At 43.4% G+C, this 11,590-nt stretch overlaps 2 long non-coding RNA genes across 3 annotated transcripts; one reads left to right on the top strand and one right to left on the bottom strand.

Moving 5' to 3' along the window:
* Positions 1-4,432: 4,432 nt before the first annotated feature.
* LOC134461323 (uncharacterized) lies at positions 4,433-7,240 on the top strand. Of its 2 annotated transcripts, XR_010037259.1 has the most exons (5): positions 4,433-4,982; positions 5,567-5,619; positions 6,126-6,309; positions 6,687-6,782; positions 7,119-7,240. It is a non-coding gene; the product is annotated as an uncharacterized LOC134461323 (long non-coding RNA). The 2 variants fall into 2 exon arrangements; XR_010037258.1 differs by having other exon boundaries at positions 4,433-5,619.
* A 655-nt stretch (positions 7,241-7,895) lies between these two features.
* On the bottom strand, positions 7,896-9,009 carry LOC134461324 (uncharacterized). The gene is made up of 2 exons (XR_010037260.1): positions 8,693-9,009; positions 7,896-8,245 (listed from the first exon to the last, which is right to left on the bottom strand). It is a non-coding gene; the product is annotated as an uncharacterized LOC134461324 (long non-coding RNA).
* Positions 9,010-11,590: the final 2,581 nt, after the last annotated feature.

Raw genomic sequence — 11,590 nt, 5'->3', positions numbered from 1 at the left:
TCTTCACACACCACAAAGATAGTTCATCAACGTGAGAAATTGTATGCTCATCTGTGTAGAGTTCTCTCAACCGCTCACTCTATTTCTCGTCCAACGATCTAGGGAGAGTGGTGTGGTAGGGGCCAGGCTGACTGCTGTCAGCACTGGGGGTCGGGCGCTGAGACAAGTCTAGCACGGGCAGGCTGAGCGAAGGGGGATATGCCTCGACGCTGCTGCTGCTGCGTGTGGCCTGCGGGTCTACTGGGCACAAAGGACTTAGAGGCCGCTTGCTCTTGCTCGTTCATCTTTGCCTATCTAACATTTCCAACTTGGTTGACCCTAACAGTCCCTCCGGGAACAGGGGTAGGTCCAGGAGAACAGACCTGTCCTTGTTCGGCATGGAGGACAGGTTCAGCCGCAGGCTCCTCTGTGTGACCACTGCCAGGCCAAGGGTCATGCCTATGGACTGCGCCGTGCAGCGAAACACCCGCTGGACCAGGTCGGTCATCATCCGGATCTCTGTCCACACCTCGTCCACTGATTTGCTCTGCTGCATGGCAGTGGTCATGTCCCACTCCAGCTCGCCCAGGTAGGCAAGCAGAAGACTGGTCGTGTTCGTCCCTCGCCCGGTCTGGGCCGCAGACTTGTAGATCTTCTCAAGCATCGAGGAGGTTAATCTGTCTTCTTTACGTGGGAGCTTTGGGGTCATCATGGATGGGGCCATCTGGTTAGCCAGGTTGAGCTATATAGGAGGCACATGTGCCCAGCCAAGGTCCGCGATGCCAGACATGTCCAGGGCGGCAAAGCCACAAACAGGGACCCGTGCTGAAAATGCCGTATTCCAGAACTTGGTCAAGTCCTCCATGCAGTCCAGGAATACGGGTAGAGTTTGCTGTATTGTCTGGGTTTTTGGCGCCGGTAAGTACAGCCCGTCGAGTCTGGAGCGCTTCACACGGGGAGGTGCAGGCCAAGGCACTTTCAGCCTGACAGCTGCTCACCTGCACGCCTCGCAAGAACGGCACGTCGAGTCTGGAGCGCTTGGCAGGGAGAAGTGCTGACCGAAAGACTTCCAGCCTGTCAAGCAATCGCCTACACGCCTCAGGCAGGTTAGCTTTAGCAAGCCCTGTAGGGGAGGGCGCCTCTCTGTCGGTATCTGGTCTGGAGAGGGCTTGGGAAGAGACATGGCCCAACATGGTATCCGAAGTGGGTAGTGATATTGCATCCAGCTCTCGTGCTGTGCCGAGGTCAGCCAACTCTAACTCGCCCCTCGGCTTCATCGCTGGGACTGGCTGGTCAACCTCATCCCTGGTCAACTCTTCACCCTCCATGCCAAAGGTGTTGAGGAAGAGCTTTCTTGTCAAGTGGTGTTCCAGGAAAACTGCTGTGCAGTAGGCACATATGGTCTAGTTTTTTGCAGCGCTGACAGGTGCCAGGTGAGGAGACGGGGCGATCCTGGTGGGAATCCCAAACTGCTAGCCTCCACGCCTTATCCCAGGTCAACTCAACACCCTCCACGCCAAAGGTGTTGAGGAAGAGCTTTCTTGTCAAGTGGTGTTCCAGGAAAACTGCTCTGTGCAGTAAAGGCCCGTTCCCACTTTGCCGGCGAGTGCGTTGACGCCGACGCCTTCAATTCATTTTCAATGGAAAGTGGCGACGCCCTCGCAAAGGCTTCTGGGATACGCGGTGCGGCTACTTTGACAATTGACGCGCGTCAAAAAGTTCAGCTCGCTTCTACTTTATGCTAATTACTCGCAGTCAACGCGGAGCGTTATCCAATGATTGTCGAGCACATGAGGAATTCCCATGAAAACAACGGCTATGTTTTGCTGCTTAAAAGTAGTTTATCATACATTTTAATGTAAGATTCATACACTACAAGAAACTATGAAGTGCAAGGTCTTTAGCTTATGTTCAAAGGATTACGTACATTTTTATGACATTCAAAACTACGTGAGGGCTATGAAATGTGTGAAGTAAACACATGCCAACAGTTAGGTAAGGGCAGACTTTGATGTTACTATCGCTGGTTAGCTTGCTTAATCAATACACGAGTGTAGAAAGACAGAAAGAGATATTCCTGTTCAGTGTACTCTGTCACGCCCCTGCATGTGCTCCGACAAGAAGCATTCAGTCAACAAAGGGAGGTGTCGCGTTTATGAGCGTCAAATGGCCGTCAAAGTGGGAACAGGCTGTAAGCACATGGTCTAGTTTTCTGCAGCGCTGGCAGGTGCCTGGTGAGGAGTAGAGGATGACATTTTTCAGGAATTCCTGTGGGTCAGGAATGGGAGTCAAAATTTTGAAGATGAACGGGAGCGGGCAAGAGCGTGAATAAAGATAAATGGGAGCGGGCAGGAGCAGGAATAAAAATGAATGAGAGCGGGAATGCTTGCTTCTTTTTTCATTAAAAAAGCCTATGAAACGGGAGTGGGATTGATTTTGAGTGGGAGTGGGCAGGATTGGGAGACATTCTTTTCAGGACAGGATGGGATGGGATTTGTTTCTTTTACTCCACTCCGGGACGGGACGGGATGGGATTTTTTTTCTGGGACCGGGATGGGACGGGAGTGAAAATCCACTCCCGTGTCATGCTCTAGTGAGGAGAGGGCCAGCTTAACATTTATTAAAGAAATTTGGTAGACCTCAACAGAGTTGGATAAGCACACGCCTACCCGATAGTGGCGATTCACCCCCTCTATCTGGCTCAGTAGGGATCCGTGATTCATTTCTTCGTAAGCTTACTTGGAACAATTTTTGAAGATACCAAGGGACTCTTCTAAGTTAAAAAGCTTTCAATTAAAGACTGTTCATTGTACAACACATTAAAATTGTCAACATGTTTTGTCCTGCAATGGCCTCCATCAGGGCTTTAATGAAAGAGTCCCTTGGGTATACCTTCACAAACGTATACCTTTCCTTTATTTGTTATGGTAAATGTCTGTGCATTAGACCAACCTGTGCAGCATCAACTTATTGCTGATCGACCTGGTCCAGTAGGGAGGATTCACATGGCTGTGTCCACCTGTAGGGATAAAAACCCATCACTTCTCTTGACTGAAATTGTTGCATAAAATGTGACTGACTTTCTAAACGATTTTAAGTTTTGTGATTCACTCAGAAACACAATTGATGATACTGTGTACACTTTTCCCCTAGCATAGAAATCTAGACGCCCCTAGCGACCGTAGGGGTTTGGCTGGCTAACCAGGCTACTTGTTACCCATTCATCATGTGAAATAAAATGGACAGTTTATTTGAAAAGCAATTATAGTTACTACAAAGCTTAGTAGGCCTAATGGTTAAGTTACAATCCGGTTGAGACTTACCAGAACAGTCTTGACACAGGACGAAAACTGGCGCAACAGGCCACATAAATGGCTGTACAAACGGTCGGGGGCACCACATATTGGTTGAAAGTTTGAAACAGGTGTCACAGCATGACTAAAGACTAGGTTTAAAATGACAGAACAGTTGTCTGCCAAAACCCCACAGCGGAAACTATGATACTGTATTTTACGCTTGTATCCTATCAATCAAGATATTGTAGTGAAAGCCGCGGTCTAGTAATTAGATATCAGAAAGTAGCATGTGGACAGCGACACTGCATGGAAAGCACGTGGGTGTGTTGTGGGCCAAGTATCAAATCTGATTACCGTAACCATGCATGTCAAAAGCCAGAAGCGAAATATCGGGTTTTCACTAGCAGGTAAATCGGCACAAATATTCTGAGATATAGGCTACCACGAAGCAGCTACATAAAAGACTGTGGCCTACAGTCGGATAAAATAATCAATTTATTGACAAGATTTGAATTACGAATGTATTTGAATTATTACAGGACACAACGTTGTTGTTGCTTTTGACTTAATCAGTTAAAAAACGAATTGCTATGTGTGTGCTTCACTTCGTACGTTTAAAAAAAATCATGATGCTGTGCCATCAGTTGTATGTTGACATCGGCACAAAATAAACAGCATGCAAAGCTAACATGCACCTGTCTAGCGTTAGCTACGCTAAATTTAGCTAATTTTGAAGAAATTGAAAGTATTTACTTGGGTCAGAAAAGTATCACTTAAAGTTCTATTAACTAGGAATTACAATGAAAAGACAAGTATTCCCGTCATTCCAACGTATCTAACGCTCAAAAATAATAGAACCGCTGTTGCTTTCGTTGTAGCATGATTGTACTTTCAAAGGATTCATTTCCACAATAAATGGAGCTTATGACTACTCTCATCAGCAACCTACCGATGGCATTCATAGCTAAAGGTCACAGTCGACGTTATTGTTTTAAGTGACTATTTAGAGGTTAATACATTATGAATCACTTATTTACCTTTGATATCCCGATGTGACCAGTAACTTGTCCTCTGTCCAAGTAGCTTTGGTTACATTAGCTGCTGTCTGCAGCATAGTCTCGTGACACTAATTCGCCACTAGAGGGCAGGCCACTGACGTGTATAGTATAACTGGACTGCGGATGTTCGATGTGTTGTGAAGCAACGGCTGGGGGCGGGACATGGGACGATTTTTGGGCGGAAGAAGGAAGTAGAGCGCCTTTTTCCATTGATCTCTATGGTGGACTTGAAGCCATATAGTTCCTAGGCAATTCTTGCCGAGTCGGCCCTGTTTCGTTAAAACGGTAGTCTCCCCTCCCTCCCAAACAACCCAGATATTTTTTTCGGGCTGACCCTTTATTTAAGAAAGCTATTAAAATAGTTTAAATGACCAATGAGCATGGCTATTTGGGTTGATTGGCAGTTGCCATTCTTTAGAATTATTGTTTTGATTGACAGGCAGGCCGTTGTCAAGGAGAAGGGCGAGTCTCGCAGCGTCTCCAGGGGAAGCCCCCTCCCTCCCTGCTGCATTACTTTCAACCAGCTCTGCTTTCAACAGCTTCATTACTGCGATGGGTTATTTAATTTTGGTACACTTTCCCCACAAATATGCGTTGTTGTACTTTTGGATGTACTTCTCCGTACTCTGTAAGGACCTCTGCAGTTTTGGTAAGTAAAATAAAAACATGTATATACGTGGCTGATTGACCAAAATGACTGAGCTTTGTTAAACAAACACGTACGACAATGCTAGCTTGTTATTAGCCCAAGACAGCATGCTGATCTTTCAGTGTTTGATGATCTGTCGGCTTGTCAAGTAACTTAATTATAATTTGAATGCCATTGCTTTTGAAAGCAAAATGTGTCTGTTTGGCGTGCGTCAGGTGTAATTATCTCCTTCCGTACCGTAGCCAAGTCCTTACATCAAGATGAGTAAACATTTCACTACCATTCTGGCACTATGCTGGCCAGTGGCCACATCGGAAAAGCAACGTAGTCTAGCTGTGTTCCTCCGTCAACTGTTAAATATTGTTTGTTTCTGTGTTGCCAAATTGCTAGTTGGTGATGAAATGATGGTCATTGGTACGTTCGTTTTCAGTATGCAAATTGCGTCATTAATGTTGACTGTACTGAGTGACGAGTGCATAGTGTAATGCAAATTGTGTCATTAATGTTTAATTGTAGGCCTACTGACGAGTGCATTGTGTAGTAAACATTTCCCCATCCTCATGTGACATGGTTTCATTCTGTAGGCAAACAACAAACCACACTTCACCTGGAAAACAGAGCCAGGACTCACTGTCAGGTAAGTAAAGTTTCAAATCCTTAAAGTATGCTCCTGAGTTAAGACCAGAGACCTTCCAATGTAAAGCTAACACCATCATCTGCTTACTCTGCATGTGTTTATATATTAGTAATAAAATAGTAATGAAATATGGTCCAGGAAAACAGATGCTGAGGCACTCAAGGTTGCAATTTTTTTACTTTTTTATTTGGCTACAATGCCTACGCGTTTCGGCCCTTATGGCCTTCTTCAGGGCGTATCAAGCTTGTATCCTTGATACGCCCTGAAGAAGGCCATAAGGGCCGAAACGCGTAGGCATTGTAGCCAAATAAAAAAGTTTTTTTTTTAAAGAATTGCAACCTTGAGTGCCTCAGCATCTGTCTTCCTGGACCAAGTTTGAGAGCCTCTACACTGATGAGCACCAAGGAAAAAAGGTGAAGACCCAGAAGCACTCCAATTACCTGCTTGTGAGTAATGACATATATGTTGTTCTCATCACCCTTCGTTTGTCATCATTTTCTTTACAGATGTCTGAAAATGTACAGTAGGCTACACGCCAGCAGGTCTCACCATAGTCAACATCATCAAGGATTGTCACTCTGACCTGAGAAGAGGCCCCATAGAGACACGGACAAGGACCAGCCACTGTTGCCAGTGCACAACTGAGGACCCGACCAGCCTGCTGCCATCTATGATACTATATAGTACCCGGTATGTAACATTACACTACACTCAGCCAATGCTTTCATCCAAAGCTTATCACTTATTTTTACATGTGCCTCCCAATTTGAAGGGACAAAAAGTAATTGGACTGGATAAAAGTATACATCAAGCGTAGTAAACTCTTAGCATTTTGTCAGTAGCCACTATCTTCAATAATTACAAGGGTACCAATTCTATTGACAGATATGCATGCCCACACCATGAAACTACCACCCCATGATTTTCACTGATTAGGCAGCATGCTTTGAAACATGAGCAGCCCATCTCCTTATCTATTGTGTTTTCTTCCCATGAACCTAAGTTGTTGGTGTATCAAACGGTGACGTATTCTCATCACACTTCATATGCCATTATTTTATTTACAGCGGAGCGGTCTGAAGACGTGGAGTACACTGCAGCAGGTATCACATGACCAAGGACTTGGACAACGTCTCTGTTTACATCTATAGTGTATTACACAAGTGAGTGTACACCCCCATATTTCTGCAGATGTAATGGGACAATAAAGACATTTGAAAACTGAAAATGAAGTCTGCACTTCAAGCTCATCACATTAAATAAGTAAAACAGGAGCTTGGTGAGCAGACTTAATTTTCAGTTGTCATTTGACTTTGTTAGTCCTGCACCCAAAACTTTTTTGAGAAGGATGTTCATGGGTTTTTCCTTTTTAAACAAATGTAGACATTTGTAGACACTGAAATGTTATAGTTACTCTATATATACCAGTGATATGCTTCAATTATGTTAATGTTACATTAATTATTTTTTTTTAAATAGATTTGTATTTATCGTTACAGCTGAAGATGTGCACAGTACGCTACTGCCTGCATCCTACCACCACAGAGGATCCGATATGCAGAACCAGCTTCAAAAACCATTGCAATTATGAAACACAGTTAATAAATGCTTATATACAGCAGCCCGCACATTTTGTTTAATTTGTAATATTGGTTAACACACTATTGTAACAACTGTTTAGATCGGTGTTTCCCAACCAGGGGTACATGTACCACTAGGGGTACGTGAACACAATGCAGGTGGTACATGCATTGGCAGGTATCAATAAAAAGAAATGTATGGAGCATAATCATATTGGGATAGAGCAGTGGTTCCTAACCTATGGGTCGGGACCCAACTTATGGGTCGCCAAAGATCCACAGTGGGTCGCGAAGCCCTCTTGATTTTAAGGGGTTTCGTTTTAATACCATATAGCCCATGTTGAATATATGACAAAGTAAAGCTTTTAAACTGATATATGCATAGAGGCAACAAAATGTAAGCGACACATTAAACAGTCATTCTATATTTGACTGAAGACAAATTGAGGAATACAATTTTCTAATGAGTTTCCGCATGACTCCCTCTCGCCTGGGACTCCCTCTCGCGTGGGCGCTGGCATGATTGGGTCACCAAAGCTTACAATGGTAAAAATATGGGTCCCTGAAGAAAAAGGTTGGGAACCACTGGGATAGAGGAAGATATACAGTAGACTAGAGCATGAGGGAGGGGGTACTCATGGTATGACAAAAATGCTTAGGGGGTACATGAGACAAAAAAGAAGTTGGGAGACACTGTGTGATTGAAGTAATGCATTTCTTACAAGCTTGGGGAAGAATGTCCACTCCATGATTTGCAAGTTTAAAAAGCTGAACATAAGGGTGAATATTTCATTTTAATCTTTATGTCAAGCATACAAAACACCCAGATGTTTAGTCATAGCCTACTGTAGGCCAGCTATGTTTTACTAACTGAAAGGTGTTAACTTTGGTTTGTTTACCATACCGTCTACTTCTAAGAGTGATTTTGTATTCTGAATCTTTTCAAAAACTGGGGGGGATCAGCAAAAAAATGGTCAATCTTCATCTTCAATCTTCCGGATGACAGCTTGGCGTCGAGGAGCCTTTCTTCAGCGTCCATGGTTTGTCTGTCAAACGGAAAGGTTTTGCATGTCATTTGATGCCCAAACATTCAAAGTTATTTACAAATGTCCGTAGAGGATTAACTTGGTGTGGCAGACACAAACCAAACAATATTTTACGCAGATGTACTTCTGAGCTCTCATACAAAAGCAATGTTGATACTGAGTATTGCTGACATGGATTATGTTTTGCCAAACGGTACGCCGACCCCAAAGACACATCTGCATGTTCTGTGTACAGCTCTGTTTGTAGCCTAACTTCCCATTTATCTTTAATTGCGGCTACATTACAACGTGGTGAAGTAACTTATAGTAAGCTAGGTCTTTCGCCACTCGGCTGGCTCACGTTAGATGCTAAGCTAAAATTATTATGGTCATCATAACAAGCTCTTCAAGGTTTCGTTAACCCAAAGTATCATTTTATTAATAGCATGGTATATTTGCCATACTTACCGATCACCAGTTCCATTTGAACTTGTGTTGCTGTTTTTATGACAATCAAGGGTTTCTGTGTCGACCAGTTCCACAGCTGAAAAGTGGGTTCAATATTTCTGCTGGGGACGCCATGTCATATTCGGGTGGGAGGGGCGGGACATGTCTTGAAGTGTCTGTTTGTGGATTGGCCGGCGATGTCGACCTATCAGCAATGTAGCTCAACGTTGTCAAGGGGATTATTATATTTCCGCATTTTTGGGGCGGAAGTAAATCAGCCGCGGTTGCTTCAAAACCGTTGAATGGAGTTCTATCGAACTCCGCAGTCCAGTTATACTATACACGTCAGTGGGCCAGGCTGTTAGTTCTTCTACTAGCCTAGCGCAGCCAGACCCGTACAGCAAAAAAAAAAATCAATTTGCGGTCGCTAGGGGCGTCTAGATTTCTAGGCTATTCTTCTACTGTATCAGAGAAATGATAATGCTTGCTTGGCGCCTGCTGACCCTCGTGCATTTTCGCTCAACTTCGTGAAAAATGAAGGCCCATACAAAGTTTACAACAAAAACCAACGAATTAGCCTACTTGTTTCAGCACACAAAAGAAACCGTTTTGGTAAAGTACACAAAACTAGGTCATAAAAATATTGACATATAGTGTCCTAAATCAAAAGATCAAATTTGGTGAGCATGGTGTACGTGCTACAAATGATTTTAATGTAAATGTTTAATTGTGATATTAACAGATAGACTATTGACTGTTAGGCCATGTTATATGTTGTTTAATTTTGTAATGGCACATCTCAACATATCCACCCTATGCCTTCACATTTTCCCTGCTGCAGGATGATGACCAAAGATGACATCGCCTTGACCAGAGAATCTCTGGGCCCTTCTCGAAACCTAGGACAGTGTCCTTCCAAGTGTATCAGCCTAATTAGTCACACCCAGTGATTGGATACTCTTTATTAGTCACACCCAGTGATTGGATATTCTGTAGAGTTCACCAAAAAGTATCCAATCACTGGGCGTGACTAATTAGGCTGATACACTGGACACTGTCCTAGGTTTTCAGAAAGGCCCTCTAACAGGGGCCTTGACCTGGCCGCCTCAGCTTCTCAGGAACCCTGCTGCTACCTCATGGGCTGCTCCAGGCTGAGAGGATGAAGTGAGAATACTGTCAGCATCAAATGGGATCCTCTCTAACACAGTTAGCCTGCCTTCACCTTACTTTTCAGTTTGAAAACACCATGAAGTTGCAATCTCCTCTTTCAGCTCCCACACATACTGGTTAGATCAGGGGTGTCAAACTCAAATTGACCGAGGGCCAAAATCAAAATCTGGTACGAAGTCGCGGGCCGAACTCAACAATATATATTTTTTAATTGACTAAATTAGTGCATGCATTTCACATACACTCTTTCCCATCATATTTGTAAGTTAAAATGTGTCTGCACATTCTGTGACTATGCTGTACATGAATGGTGTATGTGGGACGACTGTAATACACATTTGAAATTATGTTGCGGGCCAAATACAATGGCTCCGCGGGCCAAATTTGCCCCCCGGGCCTGAGTTTGACATCCCTGGGTTAGATAATGCATAGCATAGGCCTACTTATTTCAGTAATTCTATTCAAAAAGTTGAAGGGACACTGCAGGAAATGGTCAAAAAAGGTAGGCCTACTGCAACTATGTTGCTCATTGAAACTGGGCTGCCTATTGCCAAATTTGATCTTTACATGAAAATGTACAAAGTAATAAACAAATATTTTCTAGTATGGTCGAAGTAGTCATTTTTGCAGCTAAAAATGGCTACTTTTGGAAATTCAAAATTGCGAACCATGGAGAAGATCCCCCTTTTCATGTATGAAAAGTGCAATTTTTCCAGTCATAATGAGTACTTAGAATGTTATGCTGGTGGTAAGTATTCATAAAAAAAGGTAACATTAGTGAATGGAAATAAGCAACTAAAATCTCTCACAGTGTCCCTTTAAACTTTAAGAATATTATGAAAAAGTTCAATATTAGCACCATACTCAATCAGCAACTTGCCCCTGGCACACTCAATCTTCATACAAACTGGAGAAAGTGAAGACCTCTTTCAGCCTTCACAGAACTGACTTCACCCATACTGAACGGAGCCCTTTTCTAGACTTAACAAAATGCAGTTTCATGAGACCTTTTCCAATTTCCTTTATAGTGCCACATTACCTATAGATGCAGAGTAGAGCGCTGAAAAGCTTCAACGAGCACACCCAACACGAGCTAAGAAGAAAAGCTTCAAAATCCATGCAAAGGACAGCTCATCAAACTTTGCTGTAGAACTGTTCTCCTTGCTTGTGCACAATGTCAGAATGCACAGTAATCCTGGATGAAACCAGGGCAAATATGTTTTTTGTGCGGAAAAATATTCCATTAGTGCAAGTCAGTCTGCCCTGGTTGGCTCAAGGTGTTTGGGGGAAGTCTAATGGTTAGGGAGGTGGTCTTTAAATCAGAGGGTTGCCGGTTTCTTAATCTGTTAATGTGTACATAAAACGCCTGAATGGGCGTGTTTACAAAAATATCCATCTACCGGTACGTGTAAACAGGATCTGGTAGTGAAGCAGGCACCATGGTAAATGCTTTTGAAATGGATGCAAAGCACAGATGTGTCCCAATGTCCATACCTACATGCTTAGGATCTGAAGAAGACACAACTTTGTGAGACATAAGATGAAACACCTTATCAGAATTGTGATTACTGCACAACCACAAAACATGTCAACTGAATGTAATGTGTAATCTATGTACTATTGCTAACCTTTTCCATTAACACATAGGTCATGCACACATGGCACAGGGTACCAACTTTAAAAGAGGTAACATACAAGGTATAAGCTGCACGCACAAGAGAATCGTGTGATGGAATTTGAATGGTTAGC

Source organism: Engraulis encrasicolus, chromosome 13 (assembly GCF_034702125.1).
Source record: "Engraulis encrasicolus isolate BLACKSEA-1 chromosome 13, IST_EnEncr_1.0, whole genome shotgun sequence".
Lineage (NCBI taxonomy): Eukaryota > Metazoa > Chordata > Actinopteri > Clupeiformes > Engraulidae > Engraulis > Engraulis encrasicolus.
Note: the sequence above shows the minus strand (reverse complement) of the source record. Positions and strands in the feature narration are given on the sequence as shown.